Raw genomic sequence first — 17,822 nt, forward strand, 5'->3', positions numbered from 1 at the left:
TTATTTTCTTTTGGAGCGATTGCTCGTAAAGCAAAAATCACGTGCTTACAGCTGCCCCTCTTTGCACGAAGACACGAAGGGTTTTCGCGCAAAGATAAGCGAGCGATTTTTGCCCGTCCGAATACTCCGTGTGAAGCATTTTTGAAAAAGATTTGACCGAACCTTTGCTTCAGAGGTTTCCTACATATCCTGGGCTGAAAACAGGAATCAGGTCAATGTAGTTCGGGAAATTTGGTAGCTGGGACTACCGTGTGACTGTAGTGCTTGTTGTTGTTGTGCGCTGTTGTATGCTGATGTAGGATGCTATTGCTCAACCGATCTCCCTGTTACATTGCTCTAAAAGGGAAAAACAAGAAGCTAAGCTAGACTGAGGATCATGAGATCTTATCCATCTTCCCCTTGTTTTTGTTGCCTTGCTTTCTTGTCGGCTAACGCTTTCCTCTTATGGCTTTATCTTGTGACTTTGGGAGAGGATGTTGGTCCTTTGCTGACATTTGAATGCCAGTTTTCACCACTTCGCCTGGTCCGCTGGGAACATGGCCTTCTTCTTTAAATCTTCCACTGGTTTCTTCAGTGGCATGGCTCTTCATCAGTATTGTCATACTGGGCATGCTACAATGTTTCCGAACTGCTTCTTCTGAGACGCGTTCTTTCTTCCTTTTGAATGTGTGCTTGCTTTGGCAGACTTCTGCTTCTTGGCGCTGGGGATTTTATTGTTTTTCCTGCTTGGGGCTTTCTGTTGTAACCTTCCGTCTTCAGGTGGGGCTACTGATTCCAAACTCTAGAGCTAAAATATATTCCCGCATTATACTGGTGGGCGACCTAGAACTTAAAATGTATTCCCGCATTATACTGGTGGGCGACCTAGAACTTAAAGGTATTCCCGCATTATACTGGTGGGCGACCTAGAACTTAAAAGTATTCCTGCATTATACTGGTGGGCGACCTAGAACTTAAATGTATTCCCGCATTATACTGGTGGGCGACCTAGAACTTAAATGTATTCCCGCATTATACTGGTGGGCGACCTAGAACTTAAAGGTATTCCCGCATTATACTGGTGGGCGACCTAGAACTTAAAGGTATTCCCGCATTATACTGGTGGGCGACCTAGAACTTAAAAGTATTCCCGCATTATACTGGTGGGCGACCTAGAACTTAAATGTATTCCCGCATTATACTGGTGGGCGACCTAGAACTTAAATGTATTCCCGCATTATACTGGTGGGCGACCTAGAACTTAAATGTATTCCCGCATTATACTGGTGGGCGACCTAGAACTTAAATGTATTCCCGCATTATACTGGTGGGCGACCTAGAACTTAAATGTATTCCCGCATTATACTGGTGGGCGACCTAGAACTTAAAAGTATTCCCGCATTATACTGGTGGGCGACCTAGAACTTAAATGTATTCCCGCATTATACTGGTGGGCGACCTAGAACTTAAATGTATTCCCGCATTATACTGGTGGGCGACCTAGAACTTAAATGTATTCCTGCATTATACTGGTGGGCGACCTAGAACTTAAATGTATTCCCGCATTATACTGGTGGGCGACCTAGAACTTAAAAGTATTCCCGCATTATACTGGTGGGCGACCTAGAACTTAAAAGTATTCCCGCATTATACTGGTGGGCGACCTAGAACTTAAAGGTATTCCCGCATTATACTGGTGGGCGACCTAGAACTTAAATGTATTCCCGCATTATACTGGTGGGCGACCTAGAACTTAAATGTATTCCCGCATTATACTGGTGGGCGACCTAGAACTTAAATGTATTCCCGCATTATACTGGTGGGCGACCTAGAACTTAAAAGTATTCCCGCATTATACTGGTGGGCGACCTAGAACTTAAATGTATTCCCGCATTATACTGGTGGGCGACCTAGAACTTAAATGTATTCCCGCATTATACTGGTGGGCGACCTAGAACTTAAAAGTATTCCCGCATTATACTGGTGGGCGACCTAGAACTTAAATGTATTCCCGCATTATACTGGTGGGCGACCTAGCACTTAAATGTATTCCCGCATTATACTGGTGGGCGACCTAGAACTTAAATGTATTCCCGCATTATACTGGTGGGCGACCTAGAACTTAAATGTATTCCCGCATTATACTGGTGGGCGACCTAGAACTTAAATGTATTCCCGCATTATACTGGTGGGCGACCTAGAACTTAAAAGTATTCCCGCATTATACTGGTGGGCGACCTAGAACTTAAAAGTATTCCCGCATTATACTGGTGGGCGACCTAGAACTTAAATGTATTCCCGCATTATACTGGTGGGCGACCTAGAACTTAAATGGTATTGAAATTGTTTCCCCGTTCTTCCGAGAAAATTTTCGACAATCGGCAGAAAATTTTCTGCCCCGGTTTTTGGTGACTTCCATGGCATTGCATCTTGCTGCCCTCATCAATCCTCTGTTCCCCTGCAACAGACAAAAGGATTTAATTAGTTTTTATCGTGGTGGTAGAGGGTGCCTTTCTGGCGAGCAATTTTTCTCTCTTCCTCTTTTCTTGCTCTTTGTCCCCATAATTGGTTGGCGGGCAAAGTTGCCTGTTGGGGGTCTCTAGCCTGCTGGGGATTGGTTTTCAGTTTATCCCCTACTCTGCTTTCTCTTTAAACACATGATGTGGGAGTCTGCTTCTAACTCCTGAAACCACTCCCTTTCTTCCAAAATTTCCGGGCACAATCACTGCATTGCCCGGGACCGGCCTTTAAGACTGTTTGTATTATCCTGCACTGGATGAATTCCCCTTTGGTTCCTGGTAGTAAGCTTTGAAAAATCCTTTAAAGACACTTTTTTAGGAAAAGAAATAAAGATATGGAAAAGAGAAAAACTTTCTAAACCAATATTTTGTGGGATGAGACAATCCACAGAACTTATCTGGAGGACAAAACTGGTCCCCGTGATCATGGCGTGCACCATAGATTCCGACCCAGTCTATTTGTATCGATTGATCTGCTCGATGGTTTGACTTGCTGGGGATGATAAAGGAGTGTTCACTTCGTTTCGAATGTGGTAGCTTTGCTGATCTGTCTTGTCGCCCCATAGTGCCCTTCGAGGGGTTTTCACTAATGAGACTCTCTCTTTTCTCTCATCTCCCGGCGCCTTATGGTGCCTGTGAAGGTTTTCACCAATAAGACTCTCTCATTTCATAGCCCTCATCTTACATCGCCTCTCGGTGCCTGTGAAGGTTTTCACCGATAAGGCTCTCTCATTTTATTTCTTTCGAGGATCCGGGGTGTTGTAGATACGACCCTCTCTTCCGGGGATTCCTTTGACTATCAACTCATTCCTAGTCTTACGATCCTCTTCTTTGCTGGGGATCAGTGTATTACTCTTGACCTTATTTGCCGGATTTGGCATCTCTCGAACATTGATCGGGAGGTCTTTTGGATGTTGATGTTGGTTCTGGTGTGGAGTTAAAGAAAGGCTATGAAAAATGAAAATAATTTGATGGGTGATGTGCTACAACTTTTGGAATCAAACCTTTGTTGGAATTTTTGAAACATAACTTCTGCCCCAGTTTTCTTGCTTGGGGAATTTATTTATTTTTTACTCTTATGTTGTGCTACGTGCGTTACGCACGCTGTGTCTATTATGCACACTATGTACATTATGCATCCTATATTTATTATGATGCATACTATGACCGAGCCGTGAGGCGCCTACGTATCCTCTTTGAGGAATTAGGTCAAACGTAGTTCCCACGGTTTTGTATTTCTTATGATTTTATCTTCTTTTTTTTTCTTTTTTTTTTCATGTCCTTTCCATTAGTGATTCCAAAAGAGGGGTATGAAAGAATTACTTAAGGCTCAAAGGGGGAAGCAAGGGTTAAACAGTGTTTGGATAGAAGAAAGAATTGCCTCCGTCATCTCATTATCCAACAAATGCCAAATACAAACAAATAAACCAAAAATTGCCATAATTAAAGAAATTACGCATAATATCTCTTGACTGCATCTGAATTGATAGCCATGTCGACACATCTACCCTCGATATCTGTCAAACACAGAGCGCCGTTGGACAATACTCTGGTCACGATATAAGGCCCTTGCCAATTTGGGGCGAATTTGCCTTTTGCTTCGACCTGATGTGGGAGGATCTTCTTTAACACCTGCTGCCCTACCTCAAACTTCCTGGGGCGCACCTTCTTGTTATATGCTCTTGCCATTCTCTTCTGATACAGTTGACCATGGCACACTGCTGCCAATCTTTTCTCATCTATCAGGCTCAACTGTTCCAATCGAGCTTTTACCCATTCATCATCATCAATCCCGGCTTCAGTGACAATTCGGAGGGACGGAATTTCGACCTCCGCTGGTATCACGGCCTTAGTTCCGTATACCAACAAGTAAGGAGTTATGCCTATGGAGGTCCGGACGGTAGTGCGGTACCCCAATAAAGCAAAGGGTAATTTCTCGTGCCACTGTCTGGACCCTTCCACCATTTTTCGCAGTATCTTCTTGATATTCTTATTGGCTGCTTCGACTGCTCCATTTGCCTTAGGACGATATGGGGTGGAATTGCGGTGTGTAATCTTGAATTGTTGGCATACCTCTCTCATCAAGCTGCTATTAAGATTCGCACCGTTATCCGTGATGATCACTTTTGGGATCCCAAATCTGCAGATGATATGGGAGTGAACAAAGTCCACCACTGCCTTCTTAGTTACTGATTTGAAGGTTTTAGCCTCAACCCATTTGGTGAAGTAATCAATGGTCACTAGAATGAACCTATGACCGTTGGACGCTGCTGGCTCGATGGGCCCAATGACATCCATGCCCCATGCTACAAACGGCCAGGGTGCTGACATCGTATGTAACTCTGTTGGCGGAGAATGAATCAAATCTCCATGTATCTGGCACTGATGGCATTTCCTTACGAAAGTGATACAGTCGTGTTCCATGGTTAGCCAATAACACCCTGTTCGAAGGATCTTTCTTGCCAATATATATCCGCTCATGTGTGGCCCACAAACTCCGGCATGTACTTCCGCCATAACCGTCGTTGCCTGCCCGGCATCTATGCATCTCAACAATCCCAAATCCGGGGTTCTTTTGTACAATACTCCTCCACTGAGGAAGAAACCATTCGACAAACGCCGAAGGGCTCTTTTTGGTCCCCAGAAGCATGTTCTGGATATATCCCCATCCTGAGGTATTCCTTGATATCATGAAACCAGGGTTCACCATCTGCTTCTTCTTCTACGGCATTGCAGTAGGCGTGTTGATCACGGACCTGGATGTGTAGAGGATCAACATACATTTTGTCAGGGTGGTGCAACATTGATGCTAAGGTGGCTAAGGCATCCGCAACCTCATTGTGAACTCTCGGGATATGTTTGAACTTTACCGATCGAAATTTCTTGCTCAGATCATGCAAGCATTGTCGGTATGGTATGAGCTTTAGATCTCGTGTTTCCCATTCACCCTGAATTTGATGTACCAAGAGGTCCGAGTCTCCCAAGACCAAGACGTCTTGGACACCCATGTCAGCAGCCAAGCGCAGACCCAGAATGCAAGCTTCATATTCGGCCATATTGTTGGTGCAATAGAAGCGTAGTTGAGCCGTAACAGGATAATGCCGTCCTGTTTCAGAAATGAGTACTGCTCCTATTCCAACCCCTTTTGCGTTTGCCGCTCCATCGAAGAAAAGCTTCCAACCCGGTTCCTCGGGTAATCCCGACTCATTCGTATGCATCACCTCTTCGTCAGGAAAATACATTCTTAAGGGCTCGTATTTCTCATCAACGGGATTCTCTGCCAAATGGTCTGCCAGTGCCTGGGCTTTCATGGCCGTCCTTGTCACGTAGATGATATCAAATTCTGTGAGCAGAATTTGCCATTTTGCCAACCTTCCCGTGGGCATAGGTTTCTGAAAGATATACTTCAATGGGTCCAAACGGGATATGAGATAAGTAGTGTATGAAGACAGGTAGTGCTTCAACTTCTGAGCTACCCAAGTTAGGGCGCAGCATGTTTTCTCGAGTTGAGTGTACTTGACCTCATGCACTGTGAATTTCTTGCTAAGATAGTAGATGGCCTGCTCCTTCCTCCCTGTGTCATCATGTTGCCCCAGTACACAACCAAATGAATTTTCCAAGACCGTCAGGTAAAGGATTAGGGGTTTCCCGGGCTTAGGCGGGACCAATACGGGTGGATTAGACAAATACCCTTTGATTTGGTCGAAGGCCTCCTGACACTCTGCTGTCCAACCTACTGCAGCATCCTTTCTCAGTAGCCGAAATATGGGCTCACAAGTTGCTGTGAGTTGAGCGATGAACCTGCTGATGTAATTGAGTCTACCCAGCAAACTCATTACCTCTGTTTTGTTCCTTGGCGGTGGCAAGTTTCGGATGGATTCAATTTTGGATGGGTCTAACTCAATCCCCCGTCGACTGACGATGAATCCTAGCAACTTTCCTGATGGAACCCCTAATGCGCATTTGGCCGGGTTAAGCTTGATATCATACCTCCGGAGTCTTTGGAAAAATCTCCTTAGGTCTGCCATATGGTCCTCCTGACGCCAAGATTTGATGATCACATCATCGACGTACACCTCTATTTCTTTGTGTATCATGTCATGAAACACAGCAGTCATTGCTCGCATGTACGTTGCCCCAGCGTTCTTTAAACCGAACGGCATTACCCGATAGCAGTAGGTTCCCCATGGCGTAATAAACGCTGTCTTCTCAGCATCCTCTTCGTCCATTAGGATTTGATGATAACCCGCATAGCAATCCACAAAGGATCTGATCTCGCGCCCAGCGCAATTATCGATCAGGATATGAATGTTGGGTAACGGGAAATTGTCCTTGGGACTTGCTTTGTTGAGGTTGCGGTAATCAACGCATACCCTGATTTTTCCATCCTTCTTTGGGACTGGTACCACATTGGCCAACCATTCGGGATACCGAGTGACCCGAATGACCTTCGATTGCAACTGCTTAATCACTTCTTCTTTGATCTTTACACTCGTTTCTGTTTTAAATTTCCTTAGTTTTTGCTTGACCGGAGGGTATGCCGGGTCAGTGGGCAATTTGTGAACCACTAAATCGGTGCTCAATCCAGGCATATCATCATATGACCATGCAAAAACATCTTTGAATTCCCTGAGAGTTTCGATCAATTCTGCTTTGACATTCGGCTCAATGTGGATGCTAATTTTGGTCTCTTGGATGTTATCAGCGTCTCCTAGGTTCACAGCCTCAGTGTCATTTAGGTTAGGCTTGGGTTTCTCTTCAAATTGGCACAGTTCTCGATTTATTTCTTCGAAGGCTTCCCCTTCGTCACATTCAGATTCATTATCACAAACGACCTCTTGCATCATTGAGTCAGATTCAGATTGATTTATTAGACTAGGTCGAAGATCCGCTGTGCATGCCATGTCATTAGGACCAGTAAAAAGAGAACTGTTCAGAAAGAAAAAAAAAGAACAAAACAAGAAATTAAAATGGGACAAAAGAAAAGAACTTTATTAAATTTGCAGGATAAAAAGGGTTCACACTTTTACAAAACGAAAGTAAAATTGGGATTACACCCTTGAATAATCCGATCAAACAAACAAACAAACAAAACATTAATCAAAGCCTACTACCAAGACTCCCCTCGGACAGGAAGAGGAGTAACCGTCCAATTGTTGGTCTTGGCCTTAGGCCCCACGAATTGTATCTCTGCTCTGCTGGAACCCTCTCCAGCTTCCACCATACTGACATCCGCGAATAGTCTCTCAAAACTCTGATTTAGGTCTTCACTTATGCCGATCAAAGGTCCTCGAATCTTTGGGATCGCTGACCCCTTGGCACTAGCTTTAACAAAAGACCTTGAGAGGCGTGGCACTGGTTTAGGCAGAGACCAGACCCTCTTCTTCATTTTTCGCGCTTGCTTCCTGTCTGCTGCGGTTGGTTTGAACCCCAACCCGAAAGTTTCCAGATTCTTAGGAAGGGAGACAGGTTGGACTATCCCTTGAAGTTCAACTCCCAGTCCTTTTCCCGGCACAAACCCATTACCCAGCATTTCTGATACCACCATTACTGTTGCGGCAGTCACCCTAGGGTGCGGGATGATTTCTCCTTCAGAAATTTTGTTGGCCGACCCTGTATCGAGAATCTGGTAGACCCAGGGACCCTTGTCATCAGTGGTCTCTATGAAAGGCACAATGGTTCCGCCCATGGTGCATGTTGTATCCTCGCCGTGCAACACGACCTCTTGTCTTTCCCACTCGAACTTCACTGTCTGATGTAGGGTGGAAGGCACCGCTTTAGCTGCATGAATCCAAGGTCGTCCTAACAGCAAGTTGTAAGATACCGTGGCGTCCAATACTTGGAATTCCATGGTAAACAGGACCGGACCAATGGTCAGTTCAAGTACAACGTCCCCCACAGTGGCTGTTCCGTTTCCGTCAAACCCCCGGACACAGATGCTATTCTCCCGGATCCTTCCACGGTCAATCTTTAACTGGTCCAGGGTGGATAATGGACAAATATTGGCGCTTGAGCCGTTATCCACCAATACTCGGGTTACCACCGAGTCTTCACATTTGACAGCTAGGTATAGAGCTTTGTTATGCTCCGTACCTTCCACCGGCAGGTCATCATCGGAGAATGTCACTCTGTTCACCTCGAAAATCTTGCTAGCAATGGTTTCCAGGTGGTTTACAGAAATCTCACTGGGTACATGGGCCTCGTTCAATATCTTTAACAGGGCCCAGCGATGTTCCTCGGAATGGAGGAGTAATGACAATAGTGAGATCTGGGCAGGTGTTTTTCTCAGCTGCTCAACCACAAAATAGTCTTGCACTTTCATCTTCCTCAGGAAGTCTTCAGCCTCTTCTTCTGACACTGGCTTCTTGGTTGCCACTGGGTTGGTTTTTCTTAACTCCACCGGAGCAAAACATCGACCTGATCGAGTCAGCCCTTGCGCTTCACAACTGACTTCTTCCACCTGTTTTCCTTGGTACGTCACCACTGCTTTTTCATATTTCCAGGGCACAACCCTGCTGTCAAGCATAGGCAGTTGGACCACCGGCTTTATGGTCACCCGTTCTCTACATACCCCTTTCAACATGACTGCCGGTGTGGGCAGGATCCCTGGTATTACCAATTTGCTTGGCTCGGGTTTGCTTGTTATGACGGACGGGTTCTTCCCCCATATTACTACCGGCTTGACGCCTTCTCCCTGCGACTGTACCTTTGTTCCTCCACCGGTTAAGACTTCTTTTGGGGCAGCTTGGATCATCATCACTGTTTGTGAGGGTTTTCTTAATTCTCCTCCCTCACACACCAACTCAATCATGTGAGTTTCGTGGTGCGTTGGCAGTGGGTTTTGGTTGATGTTAGGAGCCTCCGGTGTCTGGACCTCGATCTTATTGGTGTCAATAAGATCCTGTATGGCATGCCTTAACTTCCAACACTTCTCGGTATCGTGCCCGAGCATCCCTGAACAATATTCACAACTGATTGAACGATCCAAATTCTGAGGCGGGGGATTTGGTTCCCGAGTATGGACGGGACTAACCAAACCCAATTGCCGCAGCTTGTGGAACACAGCGGTGTAGGTTTCTCCCAGTTCGGTGAAGGTTCTTTGCTTCCGCAACCTGTCATTTCTGGCATCTGGATTTCCCCGGAAACCTGCCCCTGAAGGATTTCTATATGCCCTTGGTGAAGGGTAAGTGTTTTGTGGTGGTGCATATATGTTCTGGGGAGCCGGTGCGCGCCATTGTGGGCGAACCGGAGGCTGAGTGTATACCTGGGCTTGGTGTACGGAACAATGTGGTTCTCGAGGTGGATAGAAATTTTGTGGTGGGTTGTATGGGTAGTTTGACCTGTGAGGCCTGGGTTGGTTGTAGTGCGGCCTGCCAGCCCTGGACCAACTGCTTGCCTCGATCGTGACAACCTCTTCTTTCTTTCTTCTCAGCGCACCTCCCGTGCCGCTTTGAATAGCCTGGGTTGTGGCCTTAAGTGCCGAATAGTTTAAGATCTTGTCCGACCTCAAACCTTCTTCTATCATGACCCCTATTTTGACCACCTCGTTGAAAGATTTTCCAACCGTTGTCACTAAGTGACCAAAGTAGGTTGGATCCAATGTCTGCAAAAAGTAGTCTACCATCTCTCCCTCTCTCATGGGAGGATCGACCCTAGCTGCTTGTTCTCTCCAGCGGAACCCGAATTCGCGAAAACTTTCCCCGGGTTTCTTCCCAGTTCTCAACAACGTGAGACGGTCAGGGACTATCTCCAGGTTGTACTGGAAATGACCTGTAAAAGCCTGCGCCAGATCATCCCACGTGTACCACCTGCTGAAATCTTGCCTGGTATACTATTCCAGTGCAGATCCATTCAGACTTTGGCCGAAATAAGCTATCAAAAGCTCATCCTTGCCTCCTGCCCCTCTCATTTTGCTACAGAATCCCCGCAAATGTGCCATGGGATCACCGTGCCCTTCATATAAATCAAACTTGGGCATCTTGAACCCAGCCGGGAGTTGGACATCTGGGAAAGGGCACAGATCTTTGTATGCCACGCTGACTTGATTGCCCAGCCCGTGCAAGTTCCTGAAGGATTGCTCCAGGCTTTTGAACTTTCTTAACACTTCATCCTGTTCAGGGGCCTTAACCGGCTTCTCAACCTCTGCCGGTACTTCCAAATGGGGATTGTAAGCCTGTGGTTCCGGTGCGTGGAATGTAGGCTCAGGGGGATAGTATTGTGTATCGTGAGCCTGAAACAATGGCTCACTGGTCGTTCGCTGCAAAGGGGCTGATGCAGGTCCCACAAAAATGGGAATATTGGGTGTTGGGAGAGGTTGATGGGGTGGTGGAGCTTGGGAATCATGAGGGCTTCTTTCTTGATGATAGAGGGGATTTGGGCGGCTTGTGGAAGGGCCAGAGTGAGGGTACTCCGGCACGTGTCCCAGTGTCTCAGGGCTCTTTTGCGTTTTGGCCAGGGCTAGCTGCATTGCATGCATCTCTAGTCCCATCCTTTCAATCTTTTCCATTGCCTCTTTTAGCAACTGGCTCATTGGCCTTTCTTCCTCATTACTATTCTCTGAAGTAGTCATGCTTGTTGCTACCGGTCCTTTGGATCTGGTTTGGTATGAATGTGTTGCCAGAATTCTTTAACAACTAACTGTCTGGTATCAGACAACAACAAACTTTGTTAGTGTTAGAGCTTAACAGATTTGATCATAACACATAGAGGATGCAATGCACCTAGGCAGTTACCCGTTTCTACATGCTTTGTTTCAAACCACATGCGTCATCCCGGTTTGTTCATTCGTCTCTTTTTAAAGTATTTTGCGAAACCCCGCGTTTTATTTTATTTACATTTTTTCTTTATTTATTAAAAGCGGTCGGATCTTATGGGGATTGCCTACGTATCACGTCCCCGCGTGAATCAGACCAGGCGTAGTTCTGCCTTAAAGTTAAGAAACACACAATTCTTGTGAAATCATTAAATTCATTCTCAAAATTTTGCTATTACAAATTACATCAAGCAAGGAATAGCAATAGTACAGACTCCACAGTTCTTAACCCGTTTTGACTAAAAGAAAGGAAAATAACATATGGAAAAACGACAAAGCCAAATAAACAGGACTCTACCAAAGATTAATTTTCCAACTTAGGGACCCGCGAGGCATCATTCGGCCTTTCCGCGGCCCTTGGTGTGAGGTCCCTCTGCAGGTTTTTCAACTCATTCATGATTCGGTGGACGCAACCCATGATGGAAACAAGGAGGGTCTTTCGAGGCTTTTGCTCGCATGCCAGGCATCTCATGTAGATGTAATGCCCAATCTCGTCGATCTTTCCCCGGATGTTGTCCCTTTCTGTGAACAAATGCCTTATCTGTTGGTTCTTCAATCCCAGTGTTTGCGCATTGTTGGCAAGCTGATCCTGGAACATCTCCATTTGCCTTTCCATTCTGGTCATTGCATCGTAACATTGCCTTCTGTCAGCTTGGGCATCTCGTGTTCGCTTGAGGATCCTTTCTCGAAGAGAGGCATTCGTTTCCCTTAATGTCCCGACGCTCAGTTCATACTCCCTTATGACTCGTTGCAGGTGCTGCCTCCGAGCCATCGCACCTTTTGCCCACTTGGTTCGCAATTTTGCCGTGCTGGCCCTGGCTTTTTCCAAATCTTTCTGGCATTCCGCAACCTGATCTTTTAACCCTGCTATTAATCTTTTATCTGCCCGGCTTCTCAGCTGGCTATTAGCCTCTTTTTTCATTCTACGGATCTGAGCTTTGAGGACCTCGCCTTCTCTGATTAACCTGTTCTTTTCTCCCTCGTGGGCGGCAGACTGTAATTGGCACTCAAACCTCATATCTTGAACTTGTTGCTTCAGTTTGCCTGCTTTGACAAGATATTCCTGCTCTTTGGCCAACCAGCCCCACTGTTCTTGTGAAGATTTGGCAAATTCTTGCAGGTGAGGTCTTTTGGTCGGTCTTCCAGATGATGTCTCTCCTTTGTACCAGGCCTGATACCCGGGCGAAACTTCCCCTTTTGCCCGATTCATTACACAAGTATTTGCTTCTAAGTATTGACATTGGCTCCAAATTTGACGAACCCTTGCTTCAGGAAACTGGCCGTCGGGACTGATCTCGATTACCTGGATGCTCAGATCCTCATCTTTCGGCACTATCTGATACCTCCCAAGTTGCCTTAAAACCCGATGCGGTGCGTATGGTTGAATGCTCTTAAGTCCCATTAAGAGAAAATGGGGCCTAGCTGCTGGCATGTATATGACTTCGTCGATCGATAACCATCCTAGCGCCCATTGTATTTGACTGGCGTTGAGGGTATGGAAATATGAGGTCCATGCTGTGACTCCTTCTGGTAGGTAGGTTTCATTAACTCTGGTATAGAACTCCTCTATGCAGGTCTTTCCTGCGGATCCATGGCTCAGAAACTGGGCTCGGTGACATAGGTGTTCGGTCATCCACATTTGCAACAACAAATTGCAACCCTCGAAAAAGCTTCCTCCGGCTTTGCAAGAAGTGAGTGCCCGGAATATATCAGATACTATCATGGGCGCCAACGTACTATCACTCTGTGTGAGCAACGTACTGACGACCCCTGCTATCTTTATGTCAATATTCCCGTCTTTTCTTGGGAATACTAGTAGTCCTAAGAAAGTTATTATGAAAGCAATCCGTCTATGTTCTTCCCACTTTTGGCGATTACCTTTGCTGCACAACTGGTTTTCTGGCTTGTCGAATCCTCCTATGTGACCATATCTTTGATATATGAAACTCATGCTGCAAAAACCTTTTTCCAAGTCAGGGTTATGAATTGTTCTGACTATCTTTAAGGAGTCCAGGAACCGGTGTATTGCTACAGCTCTTGGAGCAATCAGATATTTGTGCCTCAAAGGAGTCTCAGCGCTGCCGATATACCCTGCTATTTCTTCTAAAGTTGGGGTAAGTTCAAAATCTGAGAAACGGAAGACATTGTGCGCAGGATCCCAGTGGGGGACTAGTGCCCTTATGATATCTCCTCGTGGCCTGATATCCAACAAACTCGTGAGGCCTTTCAGATACTTCTTGATTTCGTCATGCCCTTCTTTGCCCAAATCATTCCACCAGAGCCGCAATTGGAGGGGAATTTTATTCATGATTGAAAAGGGTTCATTCGGAATCGTGCTCATTCTGCATATTTATTAATAAGATTTTAACAAACGACACTTATCCTGATAAAACAAAAATATATGCGATTTTTTGTGAATTTTCGTATATATATATAAAAACTTTCTAAAGAAGTCAATAACGGAAAATATTTTGGATTTTTGTTTCGAAAACTGGGAGCCTGAAAGGACTTTTCTAGACCTTTAGCAAGACAAATACTTTTGCCACAAATAAAGATATATATACATTTTGAAGTAAAGCAAAACTTTTGAATTTTTCATATATATATATATATATATATATACATATATTTGCAACAAATAATAAAAGTAAAGACAACACAAGACTCTTTTTATTATTATTTTCATAAAAAAAACCATTTTAAAAATAAGATCTCTTTTTTTTTTAATTTTTATGACAAGACAAACTCTATATTTCTATTGATATTTTATTTTTTTTGAAAAACAGAACAACGACTTTTTTTTTCAAAATTTTGGCAGAGTTTTGACAGTATTTGTTTTTTCTTTTTTTTCAACAATAAACAATCAATTCCTAACCGTTATTTCCTCTTTTTTTTTCACAATATTCCAAACACCGGTCAGCATGCGGGCATGAGACAAATAAATGTACGGAAAACAATAGGATGCATCAGAATGGTCTTTTCATATCAGGTTGCTAGTCCTAGACGGACCCAACCCCTGTGTTGAGTCCCCTAAGTCATATGCAACATGATGCAAATAAGCGTTCCTACTAGGGATCCGGCATGAAGTCACGTTATTCTATGTTCAAAACCTGGGTCGGTGTTCTAGACAGTGTACCCGAGCGGACAGCTCGAGCTGAGTAAGGAGCTCCTTTCCGGGAACCAAAAGGCCAGCCGGCTTAGAAACTTTCCGAGCCTCTTTTATTTAGGGTATGACACTAACAGAATAGGGAGTCTCAACCAGTGAGCACATCCCCGGAGGTAAGAAGAGAAAGGTTTCGGCACAGTTTATATGTACAGTTCAAATAATATCAAAGCGGTATAAGCAGCAGTTAGCATATTAGGATCAAAACATGTAATAATCAGATAATAAATAAAGCCAAATAATAACAATTATTCTAAGCTCGAATTCTTAACCCTGAACCAGTGGTTCTGGGTTTTATAGATCCCCAGCGGAGTCGCCAGAGCTGTCACACCTCCTTTTTCCGCACCCGAGAGGGTACAAGGGAGTTTTTCCAATTAAAGGACAATCGAAACGGGATGAGTTTATTTATTTCAGAGTCGCCACTTGGGAGATTTAGGGTGTCCCAAGTCACCAATTTTAATCCCGAATCGAGGAAAAGAATGACTCTATATTACAGTCTGCGTACCAGAAATCCGGATAAGGAATTCTGTTAACCCGGGAGAAGGCGTTAGGCATTCCCGAATTCCGTGGTTCTAGCACGGTCGCTCAACTGTTATATTCGGCTTGATTATCTGATTTTAAATACAATACGAACTTATGTGCAAATTTTATCTTTCAACCGCTTTTATCATTTACCGTTATTTTTATCAAGAATTGCAACGTTATAAAATGTATCTCGAACCACGTTACAATCAATGTACCCGTGGTCATCGACACACTTTGACTCCGTTGAGATTTGGATTTGGGTCACATCAATGTGCACCCGAGTTTAAGGAAATTAAATTATTAACGGCGCACCTAAAGCGACTAGCGTATTTATTTTGGGTAGGACCGTGAAATTTTACTAAACGGTCTATCCCGAAGTCTAAACAATTTTTAAAGCAATATTTATTGAGGGCCCCGCAATTTGTATTTTATTTGGCGAGGCTCATCTCGTTCTTTATTTTTAATGAATTTGCAACGTCATGGACATGCATCTCGAACCACGTCACAGTCAATGTACCCGTGATTAGAAAGGCATTTCGAATCCGTCGAGATTTGGATTTGGGTCACATAAATGTGCACCCGAGTTTAAGAAGGTAAAGTTTATTAAAGCGTATCCTAAAAAGACTAACGTGTTGTCATTTCAGGAAGGTTGCGAGATTTGCTAAGCAACCCGTCCTGGAAACTAAATGCTTCAATAATATACATTTAACAAGGGCCCCGCATCTGCGCGTTTTGTTTATTTCATCGAGGCTCATCTCGTTCTTATTTTAAAGGGATATCTTATAGCAACTACGTTTCTTGTCGTGTTTGTCTCTATCAATTGAAAACAGTAGAAAGTCCTAATTAATTACATGTTTGAAGATGTTGTAACAACATTCAGAAAGGCTTAAAAATCCGAAACGGGGCTGCATACCCAGTCAGCCGATCCAGTAACCACGGGCCCAAATCCAGCCCAAGCATGATTGGCCAGACCCGGGCCACTGCTTGTTCGATGCGAGCCTGCCGGGTCTGTTTTGACCCGGGCTCGACCTCTGGTGGGGTTGAGATTGTAAACGTGTTCTTTATCTAAAAAAAGAAGGTTTTAGCAGTTATATATGGAACATGTATTGGAAAGGAAAGAAATTAATTTATAGTGTACGATTTTCATGCTTCGCATACATTACTTGTTTATACTACACTATTGCATTAAATCTGAGATACAACCCACTGCCTTGGGCATGCTCTTATCACCATCCTATATACACAATCTAACATTCAACTACCATTCATTGACAGTTTACTAGGACTGTAAGCTAACTTCAGTATCCAAAACAAGAAGGTAAACTATTATACATTATATGAGGTCTAACATAATATTCTATGTATATATAGACATCTGCAGATCTTCTCCATTCATGCTCAAACTTTTCAAGTTACATTGGTAATATATTTGTGTACCTGGTATAGAGGACAACAGGAGGGAGAGAATGATCAGCTGAGTGGTATGCAACAAACACAACAACAACAACCAAACAGTAACAACTCAACAACAAACCAACAGCCACAAATGCTCTCCACAGTCCAACAGACAAATAGCAACAGTTTCCAGAACAACAGAAACCACAGATGGTCGAGGCCCAAACAAACAATGCCATAAAAAGAGTAATGAACCAGTAGAAAATCCAAGATACCAAATGTGACAGCAACAGAAAACCCAATAACCCCAAAGCTCAGCTAATACCCGATACAGTTCCAGCAATCAGGAAGACTAAGACTCGAACCACAGCCCACAGAAAACTCAGTATAGTAACAATCACAGCAGAAAACACACAGCCTTTCTCTTAATGGAACAGTAATGACCCTAGTTAGAATAACTGGCTTGGCCAGGATAGCCCAACCAATTTAGCTCCTCGTGCAGTTTTGGGCAGTGATTGTTTAAAGTGTTCTGAAAATTTCCCCCTTTTGTTTTCTCTTTTTCTGAAGACTAAAAGTCCAGCCCTGTTTAAGTTATCAAATGGCCTATTTATAGGCCAAATGAAACAGTACAGCTGAGCTGCCTGCCTTGCCAATTGGCAGAATGCCCATACTCTTTAAGCCCATGCCTAAGCATCTTTGGTGCCAGCCCCTTTGTTCCCCACGCCTGGTCTTTGTTTAATCAAGAGTTATGGGCTCGTTTTATTTATTCATTTTAAGCCCCATACTCTTATGTCTTGTCCCCCATTGACATTAGTTTAATCCCAAATTAGTACCCTACTTGTCAGTTCATTTAAACTAATCATTTTTGTTCTTTGCAAACCCCAGACTACCCCTGTCAACCTTGATTATTACTGCCCCTGCCTATTGCAGCATCATGGCATTGTTGAACTGATGAAAGTTCAAATTCAAGACTGCCTCGACTGAATCCTTTTAGTCATTTTTACAATGCCAACAACCATTTCAAACATTACTGGGGCATTCAGTCAGTGGCCGAGTTCAATTAGTTACGTGAAAATACTAGCTCATTCGATTCATTAGTTATAGCAAACTAATCGACGACATTTATCGAGTCGACTATACTAATTATAACAGGTAATAATCAGTCGCTCATATAAATAATACGTTCAGGGACCTAAAGGGTATCAGACAACTTTTGTTCAATTACTGGGGCCTATATGAATTATTTATGCGACGACTATACTAATCGGACATGCTTTTCACAGAGTGTATTCAGAACACAAACAGAAGACAATCGACCAAATAAAAGGTCTTTACAGAGATGAAAGAAATCCAAAAAATAACAAAATAACAACCAAACACAAAGAGATATGCTGACAACTTATTTAGAAATAAAACAAAAGAAAGGAAA

This window comes from Nicotiana tabacum, chromosome 3 (assembly GCF_000715075.1).
Source record: "Nicotiana tabacum cultivar K326 chromosome 3, ASM71507v2, whole genome shotgun sequence".
NCBI classification, from domain to species: domain Eukaryota; kingdom Viridiplantae; phylum Streptophyta; class Magnoliopsida; order Solanales; family Solanaceae; genus Nicotiana; species Nicotiana tabacum.